The following is a 14,252-nucleotide window of genomic DNA, read 5'->3' on the forward strand; positions in this document are numbered from 1 at the left end:
TTTCTTTTCATGTTCTAAAGATAAATCATACGATTTCAGACAGCCTAATCTCTAATTTATGTCAGGTAGACTTTCAATTTTAGAGGCACCGTTATTTATCACTATATCCTCTACATCTATCTTATTATATCATAACTCTATATGTTATAAAGTAAACAAGAATTGAACTCGTACTGAAATATGAGTTAATTAAAAATTCAGAAATGTTTCCAAGTCGGTTTCTATGCCTGCAGGTTAGAGAATCCAGACTGATTGGTTAAAATATTTAGTTGAATACACATCTAAATTCATCTTTATATATATTGTAAAACGAAATAATAAAAATATGTTTACTTAGTAACTGTAAAGTTGAAAATNTTAATAATTATTTTAAAAATTTGCATATATGATTTTCTTAAAAATGATTGGTTTAAGAATGGTTTTCTAAACGACAATTGGTTAACGCGAGTCGGCATAACTTTAATGATTTATACTGTAATTTATAAAATGCTTACAAGTGCAAAAAGCTAATTTGTACCTAAGAATTCACTGAAAATGTATGCAAAATGAATAATCTTTATCATCTAATATACACGTATACAGTATATACAGTAGCAAATTATAACTTCATGGGGTCAAGGAAAATTTGAATTGGGGGCCCCGTGTAAATGTTGACTTCAGACATTTTTCTTCGGGGAAATTTTGGGAAGTTATTTTCTTATATAAGATTGGTTTGGGGGCTCCTGTTAATGGGATCTCCAGATAATTGCCTTTTTTCCCCAGAGAATAACTGCATATAACTGATACCATTTATGTACAGTACATGCGAATAAAAAATTAATAATATTTATTTCATAAATAAATGAATAAAACATAAAATTATAATAATTTTGTATTTACAAATTTAAAATTTACATTGAAAAATAAATAAATAAAGTTATTTTTTTAACATTTAATTAATAACAATAGCTTATAAATTTACGAAGTTTATTTTTGTAACACCATACACGAGTTTTATTAAAACGGGAAACATAACTTTAAATAACGTTGAATGGAAATTGCTATTTAGTGAAAGTGTCGTAAATATTATGATTATTTAAATAACATTTCGCAGTTTTTTACGTTAAAAAATTCGTTATAAATTGCGTTGTTTAAGTGGCAATAAAAGGGATATTGCCTTGTAATCGCTTAAAATTCGATTTTTTAAAGCAGTTAAAATAGTCTTTTTTAACCATTAAAATCACAATTTTAGAAAATATTTTCGTTATTTTAGCTTTATTGCCGCGTTATTGGTGCATTAAATTAGCCAAATTGATTATATCTTCCACCGTTAAAATAAATTTTTATTACATTAAAATGAAAGTTTTTTTTAAGTCTTTTCTAATATTTTAATTCTTATAAAGTTGTTNAATGCATTTTGTGTTTTAAAATATTTAAAGAAGATGCCAAAATTCTTTGTATTTTTTTTAAAATGTAAATTGAAATGTATAATTTATAGGAAAATTCAATTTGAAATTTTTTAATGTAAATTTTCATCAAAAAGCAATTATCTACATTTCGAGAAAGTGAAGATATTTTAGTGTTTTCTCGAATTTTATTAATACATTTTGAATTTTTTTAAATGCAAAAATTTCAAGAAAACAACTTTGTCCACATTTTAAAAAAATGCAAATATTTTCATTTTCTCCAAATGCATATAATTTTGAGGAAATTTTTTGAAAAATCATTAAAAAATTCAATTTGAGTTTTTAAAATTGATTTGTACTCATTTTTTCTTTAAAATTAAATATATATATATATTAATTGAAATTTTTAGAAATTTTAATTGTGCATTTTTATAATTATTTAACAATTCTTCTCGTTTCAATTAATGCAATTTGTATTTTTAAGTTTAAATTACTTTAAAAAATTTATCATGTAAAACTTATATATTGATACATTAACAACTTTTAGATAAAAAAAAATTTATAAAAAGTAATAAAACTCAGTTTGAAAAGGGTAAATTAACAACACAAAATTTATTTTTTTAACATTTAATTAATAACAATAGCTTATAAATTTACGAAGTTTATTTTTGTAACACCAGATGGCAGTAATTGACACTCAAAAACTAGTTAAACAATAATTTTCCCATTGATTAATTCAACATTTTATAATGCTACAATTTAATAAATTATTATTATTATTATTAATAATTTTAAAAAATTAAAATTGATTTTTTTTTCTGTATTTTATCCATTCAGTTTTTTCAACCCACGTGAGGTTAGTGCGTGAAGAAGACTAGTCAACACTATAAATTAGTGGATTGTAAATTATTTCAAATACTCACAAAACGTATAAAATTACATTTTTTTACTAATTAAAAGAAGGTTTTTGTGGAAGTTCTTCTAGTCTAGTTGTAGCCGGTTATTTGTTGCCAGTGGGAAAACTCTTCTAGTTCAATAACACCAATATCTACCCATTATCTCATGCAATTCGCCTGGGGAGTAACATGTCTTACTGTTTTCATCCCCTTCTATCTCACAATGAGCTAACGATGGAATTTTTTTAATAAATTTATTTCTTAGAAACGATGCCGAGAATTTATATACTTCGTCTATACTTTTCTTCTTATTATTTTTTCTTATTTTAGGGGGAGGAGGAAGATACTTAACAAGAGAGAAATCCCATTTGGTAGAGACGTTACTCCTTCTTATAAATATCAAAAATTGCGTCATATTGTCGTGTGTTTCTTACTAATTAACAAGCCAGTCACGCCTCTAGAACTCTTCTTTCTGGGGTGTTTTATGAAGAACTCACACCCAGTATACCTTTTATCGACTTCCGTTTTAATATAATAGTGTATGATTAACCTGTTTTTTTAATATATTTTTTTCTTCCTTGTATTTAGATTTAAGAATCGAAAGACCATAAAGTTCTAAGATAAATAAATAAATATATTTTTAAAATAATTACGCGCATTTTTAAGGAAGAAGAGCTGTAATTTAATATAAACTGTTTGTAACTAATCTGATTTATTGTTTAGTTGTGAAATTTTATAGAAAAAAAAAGGAAGACAAGACAGTTTAAAATTGACTTTTTTAATCGCACGATGGAAAAGTTTTTAGAAAATCAATTCATCTGAATGTGTATTTTTACAAAAAAGAAAAAGTGCAAACTTAATTCTTAACTTTTAGCTTTACTTTACATAATATAAAACAATTTACTGAGTTTTCTAAATAAAGAAAATCTTTAAAAAAATCTAAAAGTAAACTTTTACTTTAACAAGATTTTAAAACTTTTATTTGTCTAAAAGCTTGCTTTTAAAATCTCCACCTTCTTTTTCCTTTTATTTATTTTATTTTTTATTTTTCCCTAAATACACCCTATTTGTTACACCGAGTCTTTACCTTTTCCCCTTTCTCTTCTACTGTATTTTCTTATACAAAAGAGTAAATTGGACTGTACAGAATACATCATTATTTTTACTCTTGTAAATGCGACCTATTCATCTTAATTGTCCGTATTGTATGGAGAGTTTTGTTTGTCTTCTTTGCGGATTATACACAGACACGCAAAAAAAAAATAATACACCCCAAGTCTAGACACAATAAAACCGATTAAGCATACTTCGATATTAATTTCTAAGCCATCGTTTAAGGAGTCATACACCCTTCTCACGTGTTTAATAATGCCCTAAATCCTCCAGTGTTCCCGGATACATCCTGGCTACGAGAGTTGCCAACTAGAAAAAGTAGAAAAATGCCGAAGTATACGCTAGAAAGGGCACGTGAGAATCGATAGAGCAAATCCAGATTCTTATTTTATCAGCGAGTGGATGATGAGAAGTAAAAAACACACACCTGTGCTACAACCGTTCGGTAAGTAAGGTCATCGCGATGCTAACTTCCCGCAGTAGCTAACAAACAGGTTCGACTGCTCTCCGGTGGCGCCCCCACTATCATTCGAGATGTTCATGTGCATGTGTGTGCGTGCGTGCGTGTGTCAGACCGAGATATGCTGTGTATCTTCTCACTCTAAATGTAAGTAACTTACTGTCTTGTCTCTTCTACAACAATCCACTACTACTTTACTACGTACGTTTACTACGTAACTATCTCTTACGATAATTATATATTTTATATCTAAAGTAGTACTAAATTTAGGGTAGTAAAGTTTTATCTAAACTTTCTTACTCGATAGTAAATTATCTCGTAATTCAATTATGCCTTCGTTCGATTGATGATTATCTTCTACAAGCATTAGAAAATTATAAAAGTTTTAAAATACTTTTACTAAAGGTGATGCTTCTAATATATTTTTTATAAGTAAGAATTTTATTTATATACAGTACAATATATTACTTATAAATATTTCGTTATATATATATATATATATTTTTTTTTTTTTCGTTTGTGTGTGTAATACTCTCAAACATTTGTATATTTAATTTTAATCGAATTTATTATTTGTTTTTAATTTAAATTGATTTTTTTTTGTGTTAGAAATTTTAAATTTGAATGAATTATTGACTTTTTTGAATTGTTAAAGAAATTGATTAAATTTTTAAACAGAAACTGACACGTGTTTTTCTAGAGAAATTGACTTTTTATAAAAATTTAATTGATTTTTTTTATTACTTTTTGAAACTGATTATTTTTAAAAAGAAATTGAATTTTTGCGTTTTATTATTTAATTTCCTGATAATTTGTTTTACTTTAATTTTTGCATTTTTTTTTAATTTTAATTTTCTAATATTTTCCTTCTTTATTTTTTGATTTATATATATATATATTTTAAAATCAATTTTGCATTTCATTCTTTAATTTTCTGACAGTTTTAACTTTAGTGATATTAATTAAAATATCACTAAAATTTTGACTTTTTTTTTGTTATTTAATTTCCTAACATTTTCTCTTTCTTCTTCCTTATTTTTCTAACATTTAAAAAGCATTAACTTGCGTTTTTTGTATGAAATTTATATTAATTTTTATTCTTTAAAAAAAACAAAATTTGGAATTATTACATTTTCTTTTTTAAAGATGAAACATTCTAAATTAAATCTACAATTACTGTGTTTTTTTTAAAAGTAATTGGAAAATGTTTACACAGTCAAAGCAAATATTTTTGGAGGACTTTTTAATTTGTGAAAGATATCTAAATTATGACTGGAATTTTTTTGTTTATTCATATAATTTTAACAGTTTTTTCAGTTGGAAATGGTAAAGAACTACACAAAAGAAATGATATAAATTAATTAAATTTTTTTTTTAAATACTAAATTTTACTTTTACATTTAATTTTGAATATTAAAAAAATGCTTCCCTCTTATTTTTAATTTTTTTTTACTTATTTCTTTCCCCAAAGAGATTTCCAGCATCAAGGTCATTGGAATTTGGTACACTGGCTTTACCCACACACAGATACCTGTAATTATGGGTAAACGTGATCACGTGGTATTAGAGGACCGGTTTTTATACTTTGAGGGTAATTCTGCGGTTTGTCATTTTACCGTTTGTAAAATATGCACGAGTACCTCTAAAGGGTTTTTACTAGGATTTATTCTACGCGCTTTATAAACCCAACCCCCTCGTTGGAACGGTTACCAAATTGCTTATGACATATACATTATACACGTCATTAACCTCTATAGTTATATTTAGTAAACGGTATCGTGCTACGATTCTCATTTTGTAGATAGTGAGAGGTGATACCGGTTGCGTGCAACTTTTCAATTGATGCCCTTCTGCGTCAATTAAGCGTAGTCGACTGTTAATTTGGAAGTGGGATTTGCATTGATAATTCTAATTAGTTTAATTCCCACACTCTACATACGTTGGACCGCCAACTTGGGTGGGATACCCAATTTGAAAGGTGGACCGCGAACGTCCACCCTCTGGACTCCGGTTTCTATTTAATGAAAGGGCCCCTCTCAGTCCTCAGGCCCTGCCCACGGTGTATGAGGTCATTGGGAACTTGTTGACATCTGGTATTGTTTTTTCGGTGGAGTAGATACGTGGGGATGTCGATTTTCTTCATTAAAAATGCACCGTTTTACGTCTCTCTCTCTTCCCCTATCCAGTTTGCGGTTTCAAAATGTCCAAATTTGGAACATTTTGATTAGTGTTAGGCGAAGAGTGGTGTTTATATATATCCTCGAACGTCATATATGCCAAGTGCATAATTTTACACACCCAAAAGCACGATTACAAATCAGATGTCACGCATGTGGCCCACATAATAACGCCTTAAACTCTCGGATACTTCTACGTTGGTAAAGGTGGGAAGAAACGAATTTTGTTTACTACCGAGGAGTGTAGAAATGATTTGGAAAATAGTTGAAAGCCTGCCAGGCAGATTTTTAAAGCGAAAAATTACATAGGGCGATAGTTTCTTGGGAAATATCTATAAAGCGCCGCTTTCCAAAGTATCTTCAGCATCATTTAAGGCACTAAACATCTCCAAAGGAGCACTTTAGCTTCTGTTAAGAGCAACAAAAGGAAATTTCATCTCAATATACTTCGATGTTCGAATGGATATTTGAACCTTAATGTTTGTCTCATAAATAAGAAATTTCGTTAAAATCTCCACGTGGAATTTAGCTTCATCAAGTGACCAGAGGGAGACATGTGCAAGAGGGCTTTGACCTAGGAAATTGCTCCCATGGAATCAAATGAAAACCTCTCTTAAATCAAGGAGAGGCCCTAGAGAATCTGGATTCCATTAAAGTAGTTGCATTGAATGTGAAATATAAACCACACGAACTCTATGCCAAAGTGAAAATTCTAAAACTCGAAGACTATCTTTTATGAGAATGCATGTTAAATCTCTTCCACTTTTAATATTAAAACTTCCGACCAGAGTGTTGTTCCACTGCAATTTTCAAGATAGCAACCGAACTTTTTACATTTATTTTTCACTTACACGCCTACTTTCGCTGAATTTACTCCCTATTTTCAAACGATAAAGTATCGTAATTGTTTCTTATAAAGGTACGGCAGCATACTTTAACATAAATTCTTTAAAAAAAGTGGCTCGAAACATCAATAAGCAACACTCACCGGCGAAAATATGCCTATAAAAGCACACACATATATATATTTTACCTTCAGAGCTATCTACTTCCTATATTATATTAATATACAAGACTCACAACACGGTGCACTATAATTCAATAAACATCCTATACTCTTAATAATACCTTAAAGTAATAAATATTGAATGCAGTATAAATCAATAGGGTAATAAAACATCTCAAAACATGCACATGTCAAGATAAACGCAACACAAACGACACTTATCCCCTATCTTGGCCTTGACCCGTAGAGATAATATACTCCAAGTTGGAAAATAGGAGAGAGAAAAGGAAAAAAAAAATAGGAGAAGGAGGTTTTTCTACCTTTACATTATTATCCTAGCAGAAGAATCCTTTATGTAATCTATCGACAGAGACTAAAGGAGTTTCTTGAACATTTAATAGTGAGAAAGTGCCTTAGAGAAAATACAGTAGACGAGGTCAGTCACATGATCCAACACACAAAGTTTGAACATTTTTGTTATGTATTTTTATGTATAAAATTCAGATGGAAAATTGCGATTTATCGCGGTTGAGATTCTGGTTTTCCCTGTAGATTATCTTTAATTTATTATTATCATTTTTTTTTCTTAAATTTTTTAATTCATTCCTCCTCGAATTAAATTAATTATCAATGTGCTAGTTAAGGGTTGAAAATAGTTTTTAAATGAAGAATGCCGTTATCAGAAAAAGAGTGGAAGTACAGATAATATCCTGCTATAAGCCTTAGGCTGAACCTTCACTGTACCTCTTCAGATGTACGACTTTGTATCAATGATGTTTTGAAATCTCAAAATGAAATTTTACAGTCCTCACGCTTTAATTACTAATAATCTCTAATTATCTTTACATAGGAAAAAACGAAGAAGAAGAAGAAAAAAAAGTAGACGAGATCTTTCATCACGCTATTCTGTCGTTAAATTAATAAAGTAGTTAAGGATAATTTTAATTCGTTTCTTTTTATTCTTCTACAGGATTATGTTGTTTCATACAAACCTTAAATTACGGTGCATTAGCCTTTTGAGTGTCTCCATCTTTGTAGTTTCCTGTGTCGAAATTAATTTTAGTTTGTAGATTCTTATTTTTATATAAAATATTCTACTCAACCTTCTCTGTATATCCTAATTTGCAAGATTTAATTGTCTTGCTGATTTTCTTTATACTTTATTACATTTGTTAATCTTCCATGTTTACAAACCCAAGTCTAAGTCTACACGAGTTTGCTCTCGTTTGATAGTACTAAACATACTTTTTCGGATTTGTCAAACATTGTTTCAATTCTCTAAGCTGTACTTCACATAAATCAACTGTCGTATCTTATGCCCTTATGTAAATTTCCATTGTAAATCCTCATTTTCCCTTATATACACAGGGCAGTTTATAACCGTAATAACACCTTTAAATCATGCGAAATAACATAAAAACCATCGAATTTTTTCGAGCTTATAATGATGAGAGTAACATCACAACCATAGATACCTAATCAAAAAAGTTGGGACAGGTAAAAAAGCGGTAAAGATCACTAATGTTATAACATTCTACAACCGCTGCTTATTTTATAAAACAGTATCATAAATCATCTGCACCTTTGGCTATAAAAATAACCCTTCCAAAATATTCTAGGACCATAAAAATGGATGGAGTTTTCTAAAATGGATTGGGCATGTGTCTGGCCTTTAATTCTTTTTCTTTTCTACTTCGACGCTTCTTGGACCCATACGTGTTGTCGCTGATAGCAATCGTGTGTGTTCATTACATTTTAAATGATCTAAATGAGGATGTAGGAAGGGTGTAGATTAATGGAAGGAGCGAGAGAGAGAGAGAGTGCTGCATAATTACACCTAATTTCAATCACGTGACCACCAGTAAGGTGTAAAGCATCTTATTATCGTGTAGTATATACTATAGCCACGTATATACGTTAATGTATTTTTATTTTTACGATAACGTGACTAAGTTTAAAAGGGGGATAGTCACGTGATTTTAACTTTAACAGATAGTATTTAAATCTAGTAATCACGCCGGTAAGATTATCACGCGATTGTATAGTCGGATGAGCATTTTAATCTATACTTTTGTAGTCGTTTAATCACGTTGGAAAGTAATATTTCTCCGGATAATCGCTAGATCCGTTCGAATCTTTGCGTGCTTATCGATCTTTTCGATCATAAGTTGCACCCTCCAATGCACTTCGATATAACAAAGCACACAAACTGGCACTGCCGAGTATAGTCGTACACGTGAATGTACAAGTATATACCGATCTATCTTCTCCCCTTTTTTTTCTTTCTCTCTTGACCCTCTGTTCTCATTGGAAAAAGGGGGGGGAGATTAAATTCGAGAAATGTCAGAGCAAGAATAACATTTACGATCTAGATAAAGAGATCTATCAATATATAATCGATAATAAAAGAAAGTTTCTAAGGCTACGTAGTAATGGTGATGTGATTTATATATATATATATTTTATTGTAAAACGTTCTCAGGACATTGGCGAGGCTTTCTGTAAAGTAGAATTCCTGCAAATCTCTCTAAAATACTCCCTCAACTCTGCAAAAATTGCTGATTTTTTTTCTGAGAATAGCACGGTTAACTTACTTATGGGCCACCCTGTGTATAAAGCTATACATATATACGTATATATATATATATATTATCTCGCAAATCTCTTGAGAATAATTCTGAAAAAAAATAAATAAATCTAAAAAGAAAGAAAAAAAAATGTTTTAAAATCTAGGGTGGACCAAAAGTCGGTTAACCATTACAAAAACCGAATTGTAGTCTCGTTCAAATATTTACAAACGGAGAAAAATTGTCGAGTTGTTGGCAAATAACACGGTTAACGGATATTTGGGCCACTCCGCGCATAAAAAAATTTTTTTAAAAGTACGTAAATTAAATATTTAAGTTGATTAATTGGGAAATACTTTAATTATTTGTAAAATTTGATGAAGTTGTAGAGAAAATGAATACATAATTTGTAATTTTAAATAATTATCAAACATAATTTTTGAATACAGTTTACATATTCTTCAACCTTCGAACCTCATTAATCACTTAACAGTTCCTATTACACTTAAGTTATATAATACTCAAGGGCATAGAGAGAGAGGGAGAGAGAGAGAGTTGAATTTATAATTTAAAAATTTGAAAAAAATTCATGCGTTTAGTTCCTGCTAAATTATGATTTATTTATCTTTCAATTTGCTGTTTCTCAATATTTGTTAATTAGTCATGTTGTGTAAAGATACTGTAATTTGATATTCTGTATGAATGTTAAGTTCTATCGTGTTGACTTTGTACATGTATGGTGGCGAGTCTACACATTTAAATGAAGCTGTTTTTCACGAAATTTTCGTGAAAATCTGCATTTATATAACAGAAATTATGGAAATAAGTGAATGTAATATCCTTCCATAGTCTAAAGGGGCATTTTCTGTGAAAATTTCATGAAATTTTTTTACATTTATTACATCTCTGATTACGAAAATAAGTAAATATGGCGTACTGATTGTACCATTTTAACCGGTAAAGTATCTGAAAAAGGCCTTTCTAGACGTGTTTTCTTGACTATTTTGCTGGCAGGAAGGTAATTCAGTAAAGGGTCTCTTTTAAATGTATTTTAAAAAGGGGGGCCTTCAGTGGCGCGTTATCCTATGAGCAAAAAAAGAGGGCAATTGTCTGGGACCCCTACCAGAAGGAGGCCCAAACCAATCTTTTATAAGAAAATGTTTTCTCCAAAAAATCCTCCGAAGAAAAATGTCTGAAGTCAACACTGTACGTGGGGCCTCCTAATTGAAATTTACATAGGCACCACGAAGCTATAACTCTTTACTGGAGGGCCTTTTCTTCAAAATCGGGAAGGAAATTTACTTAATTTCGTAATTATGGTATATTTTTGTGAAATTTACACGAAATTTTCATAAAAACATTCTCATAAAACTCTGCTTAAATCTAAGGTAGGAGGTTACATTCAATTATTTCCGTGGTATCTATTAAATAAATGCAGATTTTCAGGAAATTTACGTAAAAATTTCACAAAAACAACTTCACCAAACGAAATTTAATACCGTAGAATTAATATTTCAAAATTTTCATTGGAAATTCTAGAATTTTAAAGACAGATTCGAAAGTTATTAAGGATAAAAATTTTTTAAAAAATACACGTTTAATGCTTCCAAAATTTAATTTATATTATAAAACAGCAGAAAGACGAATTTATTTTATTATAAAATTATAAATTTTTCATTTTTATTATTAAAAAAAATAAATAAATAAGAAGAAAATTAATAAAAATATTTGAGTTTACGACGAGAAATAATTGGATTCTGAATCGAATTTAATAATAAACCGGCACTTTGTTTATAAAAATTGATAAAATTATTGTCAAGTTTATTTATTTAAAAAAATTAAAAAATATATATATATTAAATAAGATTTAATCAATTTAATTTTTTTTTTCTAATATTTACTCATTTAAAAACTAATTTATTTTTCTGTCTTCAGGGTTTCGTGCTTAAGGATTTTCCTCCTCTTCCTCCTCTTCTTTCTCTTCTAAGAAATAACTTTTTTTTATTTATTTAAATAATGTAAATAAGTGATGTTACATCAGTGTATTTTGATTAAAACCGCGAACAAGATTTTAATTATTTATCAAGTTTATTTGTATTTTATTTTATTTTAAATAAAAATAAATTTAATTCGACTTTATTCATTTTAATCCTTAGCTAGGCTTTTAAAATAAATATATATTTTATATATTGAAGTCAAACCTCGATTTAGTACCATTTTGTTTAACTCTGAAATGGGCATTAAGTCGAGTGTGGCGCTAAACCGAGGTGTTTCCAACAATAAGCATTGTATTTATTATTTTTTGGGAGTTTGAAAGTCACGTTGTTTGGTAATTGTGATGTATTTTACTCTGTAAAATTGTGCCCAAGCGTACTGAATGGTTCTGTATTTAATATTCATCGGTGCTTTACGAGGGTGGCGCTATTTAAGATATTGGTATCCTTTAGAGAGATATCTATCGATGCAAATGCAATAAGACTTGGTTTGGTGACATTTCGGGACACGTGAAGACATTTCCGTAAAAAAAAAAAAATTAGTGCCAAATGGCACTTTTGGCGCTGCAAGCAAAGATAAAGTATTTTCATTTGTATAGGCACACGTGTTGCAGCCAAGTTCTGAGTATAGAAGTTGCTTAAATAACAGCAATGCTGCTGCTGCTGCTTCACTTCGAGAATTTCTTCGTCGTAAGAGTTTATGACTAGGACCATTGATTGCACGAGCTCTTAAGAGAACGATCACTCGATTCGAGAAAACTGGACGCCCGGGAGTTCAGTCCGGTCGAGGGCGCTAACCTATCAATTTACAAGCTGTTGAAGATGTTACTACAGCTGTTCTCGAACAGTCGACAAACAATGTTGCAAGCTCCAGTAGTGCACTTGCAATTGGATGCACCCTGTGGTACAGCGTGGAAGTTACCGAGAAAGTTGGTGCATTGCGTGTAAGATCAGCCACAACCAACATTTACTAGACGCCGTTAGAGAAACTCGACTGATTTTTGCATTGAGCTTCCTTGCCAGAATGGAAGCGAAAGTATGGCCATGGAAGATCGTTTGAAGCCACGTGGCACATTTTCACTTCGACGGAGCAATGAGCATTTCGATCCTAGAAAATACTCACGCTTTCCAGCAGATTATACTGCCTTCGTCTAAAGTTATAGTCTGGTGTAGATTTACAACCATCTGTATCATTATTTTTCAAAGAAAAGTTCCAGTAGGCCTGTGACACGCTCTGTGTTGGCCCAGAAGTACCAACAGATGCTCAACACTTTTGCAACAGAGATAATGCTCTTTAACCATTTTCATGCAAGATGGAGCACTTCCACATATTGCATACTGCGTACAGCAGTTTCTGCAGCAACTCTTTATCAATAATAGAGTGATTAATCTTGCATTTATTACAGCCTGGACACCTTGTTCTCAGGATCTTAATTTGTGCAATTTTTAATTATATGGACATTTAAAGTGTGGTTTTTCGAGGACATATTACAAATTCGATAATCTTGGAAGACAGTATCACACTGTATTCAGCTTTTATATCTTCAGAATGAGGACCACATTGAGCAGTTGCCCCTGCACCGCTCAAGTCTGTGTGCAATAGGTGTCTTGTACAAGTAAAACGTTTGTTGTTTGCAGTGCCAAGTATCAGTGCTGATTATTTTTTAATGCAAATATTTTCTGCATGTCCTGAAATATCACCATGCCAAATTTGATCGCATTTGGCATGCTAAACATCTCTTCAGTTTGTTTGTTTAGTTATGGCAACGCAACACTTGGGCGATCTACCTAGGACGAATGCCTTCCGGGAGATCTTTTTAAGGGAAACTGGCTCTTATTTAGGCGTTACAGATGCAGAGAAAACACAGAAAACTCTACGTGGCCAGCCCGTCCGAGCCAGGCGGGAACCCACGAATCGAACTCCCAGTGTTCAGGGAACGAAGACCGCTTGGCCACTGGCCATATCTTTTCAGACAGCGTTGAATAGGGATACACAGTATATACATATATATATATATGGAGCCATCGAAAGTTTAGTACGGGGAATTCCAATACTAAGCTTTAAGTATGCATGGAGTCCTGGGATCTCCATACATACAGCGGGCCCCTTTTGCCTTTTATTGAACAAATGAAATACGTATAGAATGTTTGTTTATTATTAAAAAAAAACAAAGTAAAAATAGCGTTAATTTACAGGGGTAGGAACCACTTTGGGCCCTATTCACGGTTCTGTATGTATGTACTGTACTTTTATATACATACAAACACATACTGACACACGCATTTGTACTGTACAGTACATGTGTATGCATATCTAATCTTAAGTTTTACATACATTTTAAATTACATTTTTATGTAATAAGCTACCATTTCAACGGCATAAATCAGCGCTAATTAAATTAATTACATATTTTTTAATGGATAAAAATTTTATTAAAAGCCAATGATTTATAAACATTCACTTAAAGAAAAAAAAATTAAAAATAAAGAAAATTCTCTTAATTAAATTTAATAAGATTTTTTAACAGAAAAATAACTTACAAAATTATTATTTTATTTCTTTTTCTTTTTAAATATTTTAATATCACTTGTAATAAATTTGTTAAATTTAAAAATAAAATATTATGAATTTAATTTATTAAAATTTAAAATAT

At 30.3% G+C, this 14,252-nt stretch overlaps 1 protein-coding gene across 1 annotated transcript in view; it reads left to right on the forward strand.

Annotated features, from left to right (window-relative positions):
- The first annotated feature begins 3,934 nt into the window (after window positions 1–3,934).
- The window catches only part of LOC111626321 (docking protein 5-like), a 49,422-nt gene continuing 39,104 nt past the window's right edge, over window positions 3,935–14,252 (forward strand). Inside the window, exon 1 of the mRNA XM_023369641.1 lies at window positions 3,935–4,001. The gene's annotated coding sequence lies outside the window, so the exon portion shown is untranslated. The remainder of the gene's footprint in view (window positions 4,002–14,252) is intronic.

Source organism: Centruroides sculpturatus, unplaced genomic scaffold (assembly GCF_000671375.1).
Source record: "Centruroides sculpturatus isolate CEXI.00-Female unplaced genomic scaffold, Cexi_2.0 scaffold322, whole genome shotgun sequence".
NCBI classification, from domain to species: domain Eukaryota; kingdom Metazoa; phylum Arthropoda; class Arachnida; order Scorpiones; family Buthidae; genus Centruroides; species Centruroides sculpturatus.